At 40.7% G+C, this 16,583-nt stretch overlaps 1 protein-coding gene and 1 pseudogene across 2 annotated transcripts in view; one reads left to right on the top strand and one right to left on the bottom strand.

Annotated features, from left to right (window-relative positions):
- LOC307052977 (ubiquitin-conjugating enzyme E2 E2) overlaps nucleotides 1–16,583 on the bottom strand; it is a 358,613-nt gene that overhangs the window by 215,035 nt on the left and 126,995 nt on the right. The gene's annotated exons all lie outside the window — the stretch shown is intronic.
- Nucleotides 1–16,583, top strand: part of LOC307053145 (elongation factor 1-alpha 1-like) — a 60,177-nt pseudogene that overhangs the window by 37,113 nt on the left and 6,481 nt on the right. The window lies entirely within an intron of this gene.

The following is a 16,583-nucleotide window of genomic DNA, read 5'->3' on the forward strand; positions in this document are numbered from 1 at the left end:
CTCACAGGTACACAAACATTACAACTATTTACAGAGCAACTACTGATGAGAAAGACCAACTGGCAGAAAAGGTCTTCCACAAATTAAGGTATAAAGAAGGAACCACAATAAGATGGATAAGAGAAGTGGAGATGCTGTATAGTCAAGACCCACACCCCTGGATGCGTGACCCACAAAGGAAGGATAATCACAATTTGAGAGGTTCTCGTCAAGAAGCAAGGGGTCTGAGCCCCACACTGGACTCCACAGCCCATGGCGGCTCTGCATTGGGAAGACAAGCCCCCAGAATATTTGGCTTTGAAGGCCAGCAGGGCTTACTTCTGGGAGACCCAGAGGTCTGTGGGAAACAGAGACTCCACTCTTAAAGGGAACACACAAAATCTCACACACTCCAGAACCCAGGGCAGAAGCAGTAAATTGAAAGGAGCCTGGGTCAGACCACCTGCTGATCTTAGACTCCCAGAGAGGCAGGAGGCAACAGGAGCTCACCCTGGGGGCACAGACGCAGGCGGCAGGCATTTGTGGAGCTTGTTCTACCAAGTGGACACTGGTGCTGGCAGGTGCCATTGTGGAATCCTCCTTCCAGCTTATTAACACTGGGACCACGCCGTGATCACCAACCTGCCAGCACCAGTACTGGGACACCTCCTGGGTGGGTAGGGACACAGACCCACCAACCATCAGGCCTGCTGCCTGCAGACCCTCTAAGCCCACAGGTTCCACAGTACACCACCCTAGCCCACAGGTTCCACAGTACACCACCCTGTCCAACAGAGGGCCAAAGACCCACTGTGCCAGCACTAGCCCCAGGATCACCAGGGCCCTGCAGTCAGATACCCTGGGACCTGGTTCCAGCTGCCAGTGGGCCAGCACTAGCCCAGGGACCAACCTCACCCACCAGTATGCAGGCACCCGTCTCAGGACCCCCTGGGATCAGCCCCACCCACCACAAGGCAGACACCAGCTGCAGGACCACTGTAGCTCTATAACCTGCCAAGTCATAATCCAATTCACTCACCAGTGGGCCAGCACCAATCCAGGAACCCCACTCTGGGCCTGACCCTGCCTACCAGCAGGCCGACACCAGCCCTGGGACACCTTGGAGCCCTCAGCCAACAGCCCCAGATTCAGTTCAACTCATGAGTGGGCTGTCACCAGCTTTGGGACACCCTGGACCCTGAAGCCACCCATGTCAGGAACTGGACCCCCCCACCAGCAGGACAACACCAGATCTGGGAACCCCAGCCCCACAACCACCAACCCCAGAACCTGGCTCTGTCCGCCCATGGGTTAGCACTACCCCCAGGATCCCTGGGGACCTGTAATCAGCTGCCTTGTGAACCTGCCCCTCCCACCAGTGGTCAACAGACTCTGCAAAAGACAAGGCCTGGCAAGCAACCAGACAAGGGGCCAGCCACACCTACCAGACCACCCAAAGCAGTCAACCCACCACAACAGAAGAAACCATGCAGAACAAAGACCCATATAAATGCTGCCTATAGGAACCTCACTTCAGATCTAAAGACACAAACAGACTGCAGGTGAGGAGATGGAAAAAGGTATTCCATGCAAATGGAAACGAAAGAAAACCAGGGTAGCAATACATATATCAGACAAAACAGATTCTGAAACAAACACCATTACAAGAGACAAAGAATGACAATACATAACAATCAGGGGATCAATCCAAGAAGATGATATAACAATTGTAAATATATATATGCCCCAAACATAGGAGCACCTAAATACATAAAGCAAATATTAACAGATACAAAGTGAGAAATTAGCAGTAACATATAATAGTAGGGGACTTTAACACCCCACTTAGATCAATGCAGAAATCACCAAACAGAACATCAATAAGGAAACACTGGCCTTAAATGACACATTAGACCAAACGGACTTAACAGATATATATAGAACACTCCATCCAAAAGCAGCAGAATACACATTCTTTTCAAGTGCACATGGAACGTTATCCAGGACAGATCACATACTTGGTCACAAAACAAGTCTCAGTAAAATTAAGAAAACTGAAATCACATCAAGCATCTTTTCCAACCTCAATACGAGACTAGAAATCAACTACAAGAAATAAACTACAAAAAAACACAAAGACATGAAGACTAAACAAGATGCTAGTAAACAACCAATGGACCATTGAAGAAATCAAACAGGAAATTAAAAAATACCTAGAAACAAGTGAAAACGAAAATACGACAATCCAAAACCTACAGAGCACAGCAAAAGCAGTTCTAAGAGGAAAGGTTACAGTGATACATGCTGACCTCAGGAAACAAAAAAATCTCAAATAAACTACCTAACCTTACGCCTAAAAGAACTAGAAAAAGAAGAAAAAACAAACCCAAAGTTAGTAGAAGGAAAAAAGTCATAAAGATCAAAGCAGAAATAAATGAAATAGAGACTAAAATCACAATAGAAAAGATCAATGAAACTAAGAGGTGGCTCTTGGAAAAGGTAATCAACACTGATAAAACTTTAGCCAGACTCATCAAGGAAAGAAGAGAAAGGGCCCAAATCAATATAATCAGACATGAGAAATGCGAAGTAACAACTGACACCAGAGAAATACAAAGAATCACATGAGATTACTATGAACAATCATACAGCAATAAAATAGACAATGTGGAAGATATGGACAAACTGCTAGAAATGTACAATCTCCGAAGACTGAACTAGGAAGAAATAGAAAATATGCACAGACATACTACCAATAATAAAACTGAATCCGTGATTTGAAAACTCCCAGCAAACAAAAGTCCAGGACCAAATGGCTTCACAAGTGAATTCTACCGAACATTTAGAGAAGAGCTATGACTTCTCAAACTATTCCAAAAAAAGTGCAGAGGAAGAAATGCTTCCAAACTCATTTTACAAAGCCAGCATTACCCTGGTACAAAAGCCAGACAAAGTTATCACACACACACAAAAATTACAAACCAATATCACTGATGAACATAGATGCAAAAATCCTCAACAAAATATTAGGAAACTGAATTCCACAATATAGTAAAAGGATCACACATATGATCAAGCGGGATTTATTCCAGGGATGCAAGTATGGTTCAATATCTGCAAATCATTCAATGTGATACACCACACTAAGAAACTGAAGAATAAAAATCATATGATCATCTCAATGGATGCAGAAAGCTTTTTACAAAATTCAAAATCCTTTCATAATAAAAACTCTCCACAAAGTGGGTGTAGAGAGAACATGCCTCAACATAATCAAGGCCATATAGGACAAACCCACAGCTAACACCATACTCAACAGTGAAAAGCTGAAAGCATTTCCTCTAAGGTTAGGAACAAGACAAGGATGTCCACTCTGACCACTTTTATTTATTTTATTTTATTTTTTTTTTGCGGTACGCAGGCCTCTCACTGTTGTGGCCTCTCCCGCTGCGGAGCACAGCCTCCGGACGCGCAGGCTCAGTGGCCATGGCTCACGGGCCCAGCCTCTCCGCGGCATGTGGGATCTGCCCGGCACAAACCCACGTCCCCTGCATCGGCAGGCAGACTCTCAACCACTGCGCCACCAGGGAAGCCCCACCATAATCTTTTTTAAAAATATTTATTTATTTATTTTAGTTTTGGCTGTGTCAGGTCTTAGTTGCGGCACACAGGATCTTTCGCTACGGTGTGTGGGCTTCTCCCCCTAGTTGTGGTGCACAGGCTCCGTAGTTGTGGTGCACAGGCTCCGTAGCTGTGGTGCATGGGCTCAGTAGTTGCGGCGCATGTGGAAAGCAAATGCGAGCGCCTGTCATGCTCTTGAAAAACAAATATGAAATCTGAACAGCTGATGATCATAAAAATAATTACAGGTTGTCATTATTAAGTACATAATCACACCTAGCCCTCCTTAATAGAAACGTACATATCTAGACTACAATACATGTTTCAAAATGTTAGAGAAACAAGACACATGAAAGGTACCGTTTTTCTGAGGAACCATCCTAGAGGGGTACACGGTGAGAATTTTCAAAACGATGTAAAATCTCTCGTCCTGAAAACCCTTCCTGGCCTGTACGGTAAATAAATGTCCTCGTGTAGCCTGTACATAGGTCAGAACAGGGAAGACTGAGTGCTGGGAATGGTGGGTGTGCGTGTTAACCGTGAATAACTGAGAGTGGGAACCTGAGAAAAGGATGCTTAGGTTCATGGGATCTTTAGGGCAGACACGTCCAGCACGTGTTTACCTTTAACCAGCGGGGCAGCTCCCCATCCTACTCCACATCCTCACTTCCTACACTTCTGTCGTGTGTGCCCTTACCTTTCACGGCAGCTCCTCTCTGCCAGCAACGCCAGGGGGACACTTTTATTTAGCTTATTTGTAGACCCTTCTGACTATACAAATAAGTAAGTCAAATTAACTTTATCACAAAGATGATGAGTGTTCCTTGTGAAATACGGACCATGGTTCCAAGAGTAACATGCTCGCAGAGTCCTTGCACTGTGGATTTTCCAACAGACTGCGGCACTAAATATTGGCAGCAGGACTCCAGGCACGCTAGAAGCCACAAACTGTCTTGCTGGTCATGAGGTCAACTGTAGTATAATAACGGTGAACTTCTACAGAGCACTTCCGGTGTGCCAGGCACTACTTTAAGTGATTGATATGTATGAACTCATTTAATCTTTTTAATTTTAGGTAATAGCCATATCCCCATTTTATGGATAAGGAAACTGAAGTATAATTATTTAAAGCTATACTGTTGAGATTCTACCTGCAGGGCATCATAGGTCTTATTTTGGACTTAGGAACTCTGGTAGTTTATGTATAATATACATATTTTTCTACTTGTGCCCTTTACCTTCAACATAAGAGACCACAAGCTAAACATTTAAGCATAGGTAAGCTTAGGTATAAGCGTACATTTTACTAGCATCTAAACCAGCTGACAGCTGCGAACAGAAACGAAAGGCAGCATTATAAAACTATGTCCCGCACAGCCACTCTTATCTGCATAAGCTACATTCTAATTCATGACCTTTGCCCTTTTCCTTCCTTTCTTTCCCCTGTTTTTTCTTTTCTAAAAATGCCTCAATAGTTTTAATAGTGTAATCATTGATCACACTATTTACCTGGAAACACATCTGGCCAAAATTTCCTCCTTATGAAAACTAAACAACACTGCTGTATATCATTTTACCTTAATTCTCAAAAGGGATCAATTAGATGATGTAAAAAGTATGAAAAAACCAAAAGACTAAAAAACTATGTGTATACAGTTCCATAAAACAAACACAATAATTGATAGCTAGTAAGGGAAGTGAAAAGGAATAAACATTTGTTGACTTCCTGCCTAAGATGATTTTTTAAATATATTGTTCACAATAGAGACAAATTTGGTTTGAAATGCCAAATTTGGTTAGATTAGTAAGGGAGAAATAGTGTTGATGGTAACACTATTTACGTCTCTTTAGATTGAAAGGGGAATCTAGGCATTACAGAGAATTTGTTTTAGCTGATAAGATTACATATAATATTCTCCATTGTTTTATAAACATGCATTTTAATCTCTGTGAGATTTTGAGAACCAGCCTATGGTCATAAACTGAATTTTACCATTATATAAACCAGGCCTCTGGCTGCAGAACGCAGTGAATTCTGTAGTGTACCAGTGTATTTATTTATATTCAACTTTATTATTTATTCCTATGTATTTATTTTTAGATTTCTGACTTGTTCCTGACACCAAAAACACATATTTATATTTTTTCATTGCAAGTATTATGGAAGGTAGGTTAGTATTTAGCATCAGCCTGAGTTGATGAGGTGAATTTAATAGAAAAGGGAAGAGGAAACTTCCCTTAATAAACTTTAAGGCCAAGAATACATTTTTATGTTATTTTCCCTACTTCTTAACTGTGGAAAACTATAACAACCAAGGTCTTACAGTTAAAAGAACAGATATTTCAGGACAAATTATAAAGGGAAGCATTTCCTTCGGAGAATTTTTCTCTCATCATTGTTGTTGCTGCGTAGGGGGAATGGTGCTTTTGCATTTAGCAGCATAAGCCTTCTGGTCCAACAGGAAAAAGGAGAAAAAAGTTATTCTCTCTCAGATTTTTAACTGTGGTTTTTATGCTACAACCCTACCTACTACTTGTATATGTGTGAGTGAATACATATACAATGAATATTTCCTTACTTTAAAAAATATCTTAAAATAATGAAGGTATTAAAGTTCCTTCAATGAAACATATTAAATGACATGCAAATATGCATTAGCTTAGCATTAAATGAAAATAAAAGCAAGAGGCAAGATTAAACAGGTAATATATTCTGCTTTTCCAAAACTCTTCTGAAGTGAACAAGCATATTACTTTGTAGGTAACCCTTTGCCAAGCACAGCATGAATACAGAAGAGTGCGTGAGTGGAAGTATGCAGCTGGAAGAATGCTTCTGCAGTGAACACACCTGTCTAACCAGTGCCCAGACCAGCAAAGCAACACCGCCAGCGCCTTAGGCTCCCTTTCAATTGCTGCCTCCTGCCCCCTCTAAACAGAAAGCACGTCCAACACCGCGGATGAACTTGGACTGCTCGGGACCATACGCGAATGCAATTACACAGCATGCACTCTCTTGCGTCCGACTTCTGTTGCTCGACGTTGTTTGTGGGATTCGTCCACGTTTGCGTGCTTGTAGTTTATGCATTCTTATTGCTGTGTAGTAATCCAACATGTGAATCTATCATAAACCATCCACTCTACCTTCGTGGCACTTGAGTAGTTTCCAGTTTGGGCTTATGACATTGTTTTATTTTTATACTTAAAAACAGATCTAAAAACCAGAAACACCAACCAAAACTAGTTTTCAAATGAACAATCTTTAAATTGGCAAATGATTTACTACACTAATTATTCCACAAGTTTTCTTTCCAGTTCTGATTTATCAGAACTCTGCCGATTTAGGGGTGTCTAACCATGTTATTGATGTTGCTCAACCTGTTTTTCTTCAAACATAAGTGCTTTGATTTATTTGGTTCAGAGAGTTTCATTCCCTCTCAATAGTTGTTGACATTTCACAACAGAGGCACCAGCTCACTCTCCCTTTTCAACCTCAGAGACACTTAAAAATCTGTCAAAAAACATTTTGGAAAAACTTTCCCAGAGGTCACGTGTTGGCCAGCTCCTGCTGTCTGTAGTAAAGAAACCAAAAGCTCATACATATAAAAAAGCCTCAGAGCCACAAAACTCTTTGCGCTTAGTCATTCATGTAATTTCGGGCAGACGTTATGAAGCAATCTAATGCCCTAGAACTTTTTTTGTTGGTCTTAACGTAAGTGAGTATAATCACCTCCACTCCTACCATCACTTCCCACTGTCTCTGAGTTGCTCCTGCAGGATCCCACTGCATGAAATAAGTGAAAGGATGAAAAACTGAGAATGAAAGTATGGATGTTAATGAGATAGCGTGGTGTGAGCCAAGTTCAAGTGACAAAGTGCAAAGAAATGCAGAGTAAGGACGGCCTATGCACCCTTTACTGGAGACAGTCTTCACAGTAGGATCCTCAGCAAGTTATTTAAATGTGATTTATGCATATTAAAAAAATACTGCTCAAAGACTTCTCTTTGATCTTTATTCCAGAATCTTCTAGTCTTATCACACTGTTCTGCAATTTTTTTTAAAAAATTATTTATTTATTTATTTATTTATTTATTTATTTTTGGCCGCATTGGGTCTTTGTTGCTGCATGCAGGCTTTCTCTAGCTGTGGTGAATGGGGACTACTCTTCGCTGCGGTGTGCAGTCTTCTCATTGCAGTGGCTTCTCTTGTTGCGGAGCACGGGCTCTAGGCACGTGGGCTTCAGTAGTTGTGGCACATGGGCTCAGTAGTTGTAGCTTGCAGGCTCTAGAGCACAGGCTCAGTAGTTGTGGTGCACGGGCTTAGTTGCTCCGCGGCATGTGGGATCTTCCCCGCCCAGGGCTTGAACCGGTGTCTCCTGCATTGGCAGGCGGATTCTTAACCACTGTGCCACCAGGGAAGTCCTGCAATTGTTTGTTCACATGTCTGTCTCTTCCTCTAGACTGTGCTCCTCTGAGTGTGGATGCTGTAATATTAAATTTCATATACCACAGCATCTAGCACTTAAGTGATGCATAAATGTTTCATGCATGAGAGGATGCATTAATTAAATGAGGAGATAATTTTTTGAAAAAGAAAAGTTGGTGGGGAGAGTAAAAAACATTGCCTATGTGAGGTCTTCTTGTTCTGAACTCAGCTACAGACGCTCCACCAGGTCTGCAACCCTGGAGTGTAGAAACAACATCCTCATGAGATCCTGGAAGCAGGGGAGGGAAGTTTGCCCTTAAGCACAAGGTGTCTGTCAGCATGGCTGCCCTTGCTCGCACAGGTCTAGTTCTGCCTCTGACTAGAGATTAACTGACTGAGATCCACTTGAATGTGGAGGCCACCTGCCTAAAACTGCACTAAGTTGCAACTGACCTTTGGAAACTGAGTGGAGCTCTGGCTGTGGCAAACAGAAGGCTGAACGGCACTCCAGCTACACGGCGGAGAGGACTAGGTCAGTGAGATCTTGATGGCTGAGAGGTGTCCATCTTCTGGACGCCCCATACTAAACTATTGCCTAGTAAAATTTAACACAGATTAATGAAGACAATGCTGTAGAGAGTTTAGCAGCTCTCGGCACAGTAGATCCAACACAGCTTTTTGTCTTTATCATTTTGTTATGTATCATTTACTTTATGTGGCTTAAGAAATATCATTGTAAAATGTTCTTCAGAATTTTGACCACAGTAACTATTACAAAAACCAATACTTCTTTTATTTTTTAAAATTGTTATTTAATATTGGAGTATAGTTGACTAACAATGTTGTGTTAGTTTCGGGTGTATAGCACAGTGATTCAGGTATACGTGTACATGTATTTATTCTTTTGGAAATTCTTTTCCCATTTAGGTTATTACAGAATACTGAGCAGAGTTCCCTGTGCTATACAATAGGTCCTTTTTAGTTATCTATTTTATATATAGTAGTGTGTATGTCAATCCCAAACTCCCAGTCTATCCACCCCCACCCTCGTCCCCCCTGGTAACCATAAGTGTGTTCTCTAAGTCTGCGAGTCTGTTTTTGTTTTGTAAATAAGTTCATCTGTATCATTTTTCTTTTAGATTCCAAATGTAAGCAATACCATATGATATTTGTCTTTTCCTGTCTGACTTCACTTAGTGTGACAATCTCTAGGTCCATCCCTGTTGTTGCAATGGCATTATTTCAATCTTATTCTATGGCTGAGTAATATTCCGCTGTATATATGTACCACATCATCTTTATCCATTCCTCTGTCGATGGACATTTAGGTTGCTTCCATGTCTTGGCAACTGTAAATAATGCTGCTATGAACACTGGGATGCATGTATCTTTTCTGATGAGTGTTTTTGTGTTTTGGAGGGATATATATCCAGGAGTGGCACTACTGGGTCATATGGTAGTTCTATTTTTAGTTTTCTGAGAAACCTCCATACTGTTTTCCACAGTGGCTGCATCAATTTGCATTCCCATTAATAGCGTACCAGGGTTCTCTTTTCTCCACATCCTAACCAACATTTGTTATTTGTGGGTTTTTTGTTCCATGATAGCCATTTTGACAAGTGTGATGTGATATATCATTGCGGTTTTGATTTGCATTTCCCTGACAATTAGCAATGCTGAGCATCTTTTCATGTGCCTGTTGGCCATCTGCATTTCCTCTTTGGAAAAATGTTCAGTTTTTCTGCCCATTTTCAATCAGGTTGTTTGTGTTTTTGATGTTGAGTTGTATGAGCTGTTTATATATGTTGGGTATTAATCCCTTATTGGTCATATCACTTGCAAATATTTTCTCCCATTCAGTAGGTTGTCTTTTCGTTTTGTTGATGCTTTTCTTTGTTGTGCAAAAGCTTTTAAGTTTAGTTAGGTCCCATTTGTTTATTTTTGCTTTTATTTCCCTTCCTTTAGGAGACAGATCCAAAAAAATATAGCTGCGATTTATGTTTTCCTCTAGGAGTCTTACAGTATTCAGTCTTACATTTAGGTCTCTAATCCATTTTGAGTTTATTTTTGTATATGGTGTTAGAGAATGTTCTAATTTCATTCTTTCACATGTAGCTGTCCAGTTTTCCCAGCACCATTTATTGAAGAGTCTTGTCTTTTCTCCATTGTATATTCTGGCCTCCTCTGTCGTAGATTAATTGACCATAAGTGCATGGGTTTATTTCTGGGCTCTCTATCCTGTTCCATTGCTCTATGTGTCTGTTTTTGTGCCAGTACCGCTGTTTTGATTACTGTAGCTTTGCAGTATAGTTTGAAGTCAGGAAGCATGATTTCTCCAGCTCCATTCTTCTTTCTCAAGATTGTTTTGGCTATTCAGGGTCTTTTGTGTTTTCATACAAATTTAAAAATTTTTTGTTCTAGTTCTATGAAAAATGCCATTGGTGTTTTGATAGGGATTGCACTGAATCCGTATACTGTCTTGGGTAGTATGGTCACTGTAACAATACTGATTCTTCCAATCCAGGAACACAGTATAGCTTTCCATCTGTTTGTGTCATGTCCAGTTTCTTTCATCAGTGTCATAGTTTTCAGAGTACAAATCTTTTGCCTCCTTAGGTAGGTTTATTCCTAAGTATTTTATTCTTTTAGATGCAGCGGTAAATGGGATTGTTTCCTTAATTTCTCTTACTGATACTTCACAGGCCAGTATCACTGATGCACATAGATGCAAAAATCCTCAACAAAATACTAGGAAACCAAATCCAACAATACATTAGAAGGATCATATACCATGATCAAGAAGGATTTATCCCAGGGATGCAAGGATTTTTCAACATCTGCAAATCAATCAATGTGATACACCACATTAATAAATTGAAGAATAAAAACTATATGATCTCAATAGATGCAGAAAAAGCTTCTGATAAAATTCAACACCAATTTATGAAAACAACTCTTCAGAAGGTGGGCAAAAAGGGAACATACCTCAACATAATAAAGGCCATATATGACAAACCCACAGCCAACATCGTTCTCAATGGTGAAAAACTGAAAGCATTTCCTCTAAGATCAGGAACAAGACAAGGATGCCCACTCTTTTATTCAACATGGTTTTGGAAGTCCTAGCCACAGCAATCAGAGAAGAAAGAGAAATAAAAGAAATCCAAATTAGAAAGGAAGAAGTAAAACTGTCACTGTTTGCTGATGACTTGATACTATAGATAGAAAATCCTAAAGATGTCACCAGAAAACTACTAGAGCTCATCAATGAATTTGGCAAAGTTGCAGAATACAAAATTAATATACTGAAATCTGTCACATTTCTAAACCAATACTTTTTAAAATGTAACTAAAAATGAGCTTGAATTCCATCTTAATAGCACTGACTACTCACAAAATTAATAGTCATGCGAGAAAATGGGTAGAAGAATAATACAAGTCACTGAAATTTAAAAAATTAAAGTTACAGGGAGTTCCCTGGTGGTCCAGTGGTTAGGACTCAGTGCTTTCACTGCCATGGCCCAGGGTTCAATCCCCAGTCAGGGAACTAAGATCCTGCAAGCCACGTAGCGTGGAAAATAAAATAAATATAAAAGTTAAGGTTACGGACATCAAAAAGTAGAGACTGCTAAACTGATAAACTGGTTTTTTGTATTGTCATGTTAAGCATTTAAATTACCTTTATAAAACTTTCTTTAAAATACTTTTTTGAGCAGCCACTGCTGCACATTTGATTAATATATAAACAAGATACCGATGTTCTCATTTTGATCACTAAAATATTTTCTTTCATTCTTTTCAATTATTTAAAGTTAGCAGAGCCCCAAGCATTGTTTGGGTAGGAAAGTGATAGACTGATGTCAGGATACCGAAGAGGAAGAAAAGCATCTCATGAAGAGCGGCCAGCAGCAACTAATGGTTTTCGGCTGTTGCTGATGTAACTGATCAAGGTGCTGTAACAGAAAGCAGTTTTGTGTGATTCATATATTGTTCTGTTGGGATGCATTCTACTCCCTTATAATTTTTAAGCCTAGCTAACTCCAGGTTTCCCCCTTCCTTAAAAGGTAGTTTCTAACTATGTGTTTATTTTAAAGCTAATAATTGATAGTGAAAGAAAACTGACAGCCTGTTGAGTTGCAACAAACGTTAAGTCTTGTGTTAGACAAAACAAATATTCTTTATTTCACTAAAATAAAAGTCAGCTATGTGAACATTAGTCCCACATTTGCCAAATGCCTGTAGTTGAGTTGTTAATATCCTAGAATAATAAAAGATTAGTACCCTTCACTTATAATTAACCTACTGGGTCCAGATTTTGCTTTCAGATACTATCATCACACATAGGTTGAAAATGCCATTTACCCAACTATCAAGGCATAACTTTCAGTGAAATGTATTTAGCTATCAAAGATCTGCAAGCAGTCCACTGGTGGAGACATGATACTGCTTTGACGGACTGCTGGTGAAGTTTTAGCTACAAAAGTATATACACTTATAAAGGCATTCACTGTTCACTAAAGACTGTAATGTACTACATATTAACTAATAAGATATTCTCTAATATAAATACTACCCCTAAACTGTATTTAGTGGTGTTCTTTAGCACCAATAGAATTTTATTCACAATACTAGAAAAATACAAAATTTATCCAGGTTTTCTGTAAGTTTCTTTCACTTTTTTACTCATCATAGAGTCATGGACAGTTATGGAGAAAGCACTATTACTTCCTTATTATATTCTGGAAAACCTTGGTTCATTCGTGAAAACTTCTGGCTCAACCTGCTTTCTGAAGGAGAAAACTAAGTTACATATGAGACCACAGTTGGATACTGTGGGTACTAAAGAATTGTAATCAGAGGCTCCGCTCCCCTGCAGTGGTACCATTCTCTGATGGCCAATTAGTACTGAGGATAATAGAGTAGCTTCTTAAACCTTATCCAGCGACCTTTTCTTTTTCAGTCATGCTATTCCCCTCTCTTTACTCCACCTCCCACCCCGGCCCCTCTCCCCCTCCTGCCATTAGGACTATTCTTAAGTAACCTATAAGGCTGAAACTTATTGCTCGGGATTGCCACCTACCAACAGGGAAGCTTAACTCTGAGTTTGAAAATACATGTTTTTTTAAGTTCAAAGCTTTGTAAGCCAGGCTTTCAAGTGGTTAAAAGGTTTTCTAAGAACTTCCAAAGCTGAGTTTTTACATAAGAAAAAACAAATTTGGAGGATTAACTGTATTATAATCATAGTGAGAAGAATAATTCCAAATACCTTGCAAAGAAAATTCCATACCTTTCAGGTCCAGAAGTGTTGGGGGACACAGACACTGAGTGGATGAGCCTGGCGTGGGGCAGTCCTGAGGAGGGACCAAGTTCCCTTCATCCTCCCTGACTTCCACACTAAGAGGTGGAACAAGACAGGATGCTCAGAAAAGCTAAAGGGGAAGCCCGAAATTTTCAGGCTGTCGCTTGGCTTCTCTGGGGGAAGAGCCTGCAAAAACTGCAAGCCTTTCAGAAAGTTCTGATGGGGACAAAGTGTTGTGTCCATCGTGGCACAGAAGTAATAGACAGACGAATGAAGTCTGAGGAAGGTTTTCCCAGCTGATGGACCAGGGGGTAGTTTTTACAGGATTCTACAAACTCCCAGGTCGTGCAGAGAAAGCAACCAAGAATTTCAAGGTCCTGATAAAGAGTTGGGAGGTGCTGAGGGAACTGCAGGGTTAAAACTGACTTGGTTTCCAGAGCGAGGGGAAGGCAGCTGAGTGCAGATTTCCTACACACAGACAGAATGGCATGCCTCTGCAGCCCCTGCCACAGCTTTCCTACTGACCCCGTGGATGCAGTGAGGACAGGCCGGAGGCCCAGAGGTCAAGCCCATGTAAGATATCACTGGAAGCACAGCAAGAGGGGGGATGCCTCGCCTGTACTCAAATGCCATCTTGATTAAGAGGGAGAGGACAACCCTAGAGAGGAGCAGAAATCTGTATAGACTGAATAATTGGTCAAAAGAAAGCGTTTCGGGCTTCCCTGGTGGCGCAGTTGTTGAGAGTCCACCTGCCGATGCAGGGGACATGGGTTCGTGCCCCAGTCTGGGAAGATCCCACATGCCGTGGAGCGGCTGGGCCCGTGGGCCATGGCCACTGAGCCTGCGTGTCCAGAGCCTGTGCTCCGCAACGGGAGAGGCCACAACAGTGAGAGGCCTGTGTACCGCAAAAAAATAAAAAGAAAAAAAGAAAAGTGTTTCAAGTGAGAAGATACTGAGATACCTTTTTAAAAGGTGAGGTTGTGTGTTTTATACCATGATTGGGAATGGCAGCTGAGAACTAGAAAGAGATCACTTCAGAAAGTAAAGTTACTTTTTTTGCACACCCTAGATTGGGACTGGCCAATTTAGACCTCTGATGCTAGAAAACGTCAAACTATAATACTGTCACAATCCCCACAGAAATTAAAGTTCCTGATCTATAAAACCTGTACTGAATGATTAATGCTATGACTCCTCCTTCTTCTACAGCATTACCTTTAAAGGATAAAAAATATCATGCTATCATTCATGTCTCTCTGTTTACTAACCATATAAAGCAGTGTAAGCAATATACACACACCCTCTACAACTACATGAAAATTTTTTTAGCTCTCATGTAAATGATCTACGACTTTCTGAATTTTATTGTTAGATATTCTGCCACCTCTTAAAGTTTTTGTTTCACGTGTGAAGCTGCCAGTTCTGAGCAGCAGAAGTCGTCTCTGGACTGTCCTTAGAACCAGGCGAAAGCAGTGAGTCAGAACCCAGGAAGACGGTAAAGAAACAGGATGGAATATACCCGGTGTAGTCAGATGATCAAGGGCTTGAGCTAGACAGCCACCTACAGAGCAAGAGTCCCTGTTAACAAAGAAATCTTGGCTGTGAAGTAGACAAATATTGCATGCTTGCTCAAAAATGAATCCCAAGAGTTGCAGAGACTGTGCCTGCGGTTAAGTGCTGTTAGGTAAGTCAAAGAGGGATGTGAGGTTAGAGCCAAGACTTTATCCTCATGTCAGACGGACACTGACTGTAGACAGATTCTTCACTTTCATATGTTCCCTGAAAACTCTTCTCCAGAATTTACTTTTGTGGATTATGTCATTTCTTCCTATACCCGAGTATATTCCTTGACTTCACCTCCTCATCTTTGTTTTGAATATCCCCTGAAAGTTTTCCCCGACTCCTCATCAAGAGTAGAGGACCTTTACCCTGTAAAATGTTTGCCTGAGACTCATCTCCCCTTTTCAGTAAACCTCACACAAACTCCAAGTAGCTTGCAGAACTAGGCCTCCGAGGAAAAACAAACACTAAATCTCTGATATCAATCAGTACAGGCTAAGTTGTGCTGCATAACAAACATCAAAACTTCAGTAATGAACAGAACAAGGGTTTTTCTCACTGCACATAGAGGCTGTGTACCAGCGTGATTCTCCTGGGCTATGACTCCTATGTCAGTAGCTTAGTAATCCAGGCTGCTTTGAACTCATTACCATGACTGCCATGGCAGGGAAGGAGAGAGGGGAGAGTCTCGAATTAGCAATTAAAGGCTTTCATCTGGCCCAAATCCCATTGGCCAGAAGTTGTCTCTCAGTCTTACTCAACTGCAAGGAGGGCGAAAGCATGATCCTTCCATGGACCAGAAGGAATAGGGAACCAGAATGGATAAATACTAAGTCATCAGCACACCTTGCTTGGGCAATGAAAAGTTGATGTGCTGATACTGACTTCTGAGAAGCAAGAAACTGTAACAGTGTTTGTTACCCTAAGTGCTTTTTTTCTTACCTGTTGGCTGATCACTTACTTAATTCCTTCCTCTAAAGGGCCAGCTTTCATTTACTGAGTCCTGAGAATGCCAGTACCCGGAGAAGTGTGTACCTGTGTGTGTATATATGTATATACACACACACAAATGAGACTGCAAGCATATCCACAGAAAATATTTAAGTATTTGATTCCTTTTCAATTCCCAATAGTACCCATTATAACAGGCAGATTTAGGATTTTTTTTTTATCTGTTTTAATTGTATATGTGAAATTACATTCCAAAGAGATCTGAGGAGTCTGGGAGCATAGCCTTTCCATTAAAGCCATTAATTCTACATGAGTGCTCTCAATCACCAGGGACGATTTTCAGAAAATAAATATACTGAATGGAGAGAGAACGAAAAAGAACTAGAGACACCGAAGGTTTCTATCTCTGGGGGGTGACATGACTCTAGCAACACTGCCTGACTCTTGATTCCTAAACATATGTCACCTATACTTAGGTAGAAAGTCCTCCTCTGAAACTGTTGCATCTTCAAAGACAGAAGGAAATCTGTTTTAAGAAGAGACACAAAACTGATGGCAGGACCACTTGGAAAAATATTTATATACTCCCGGTAGGCTTTTGTTGTTCTGTGGGGTTCTGAATTAGCTACTAGCTGTTTTTTACAGAAAGCTCTGTTAAAATGCCCATACGGTATACAATAGTGTAGTTATTCTGCCTTGCTGAATCAACGTCTTAGAGCAAAATATAAACAGTAAGTTTTTTTTAACAAG

The sequence above is a fragment of the Hyperoodon ampullatus genome (assembly GCF_949752795.1).
Source record: "Hyperoodon ampullatus genome assembly, chromosome: 5".
Lineage (NCBI taxonomy): Eukaryota > Metazoa > Chordata > Mammalia > Artiodactyla > Ziphiidae > Hyperoodon > Hyperoodon ampullatus.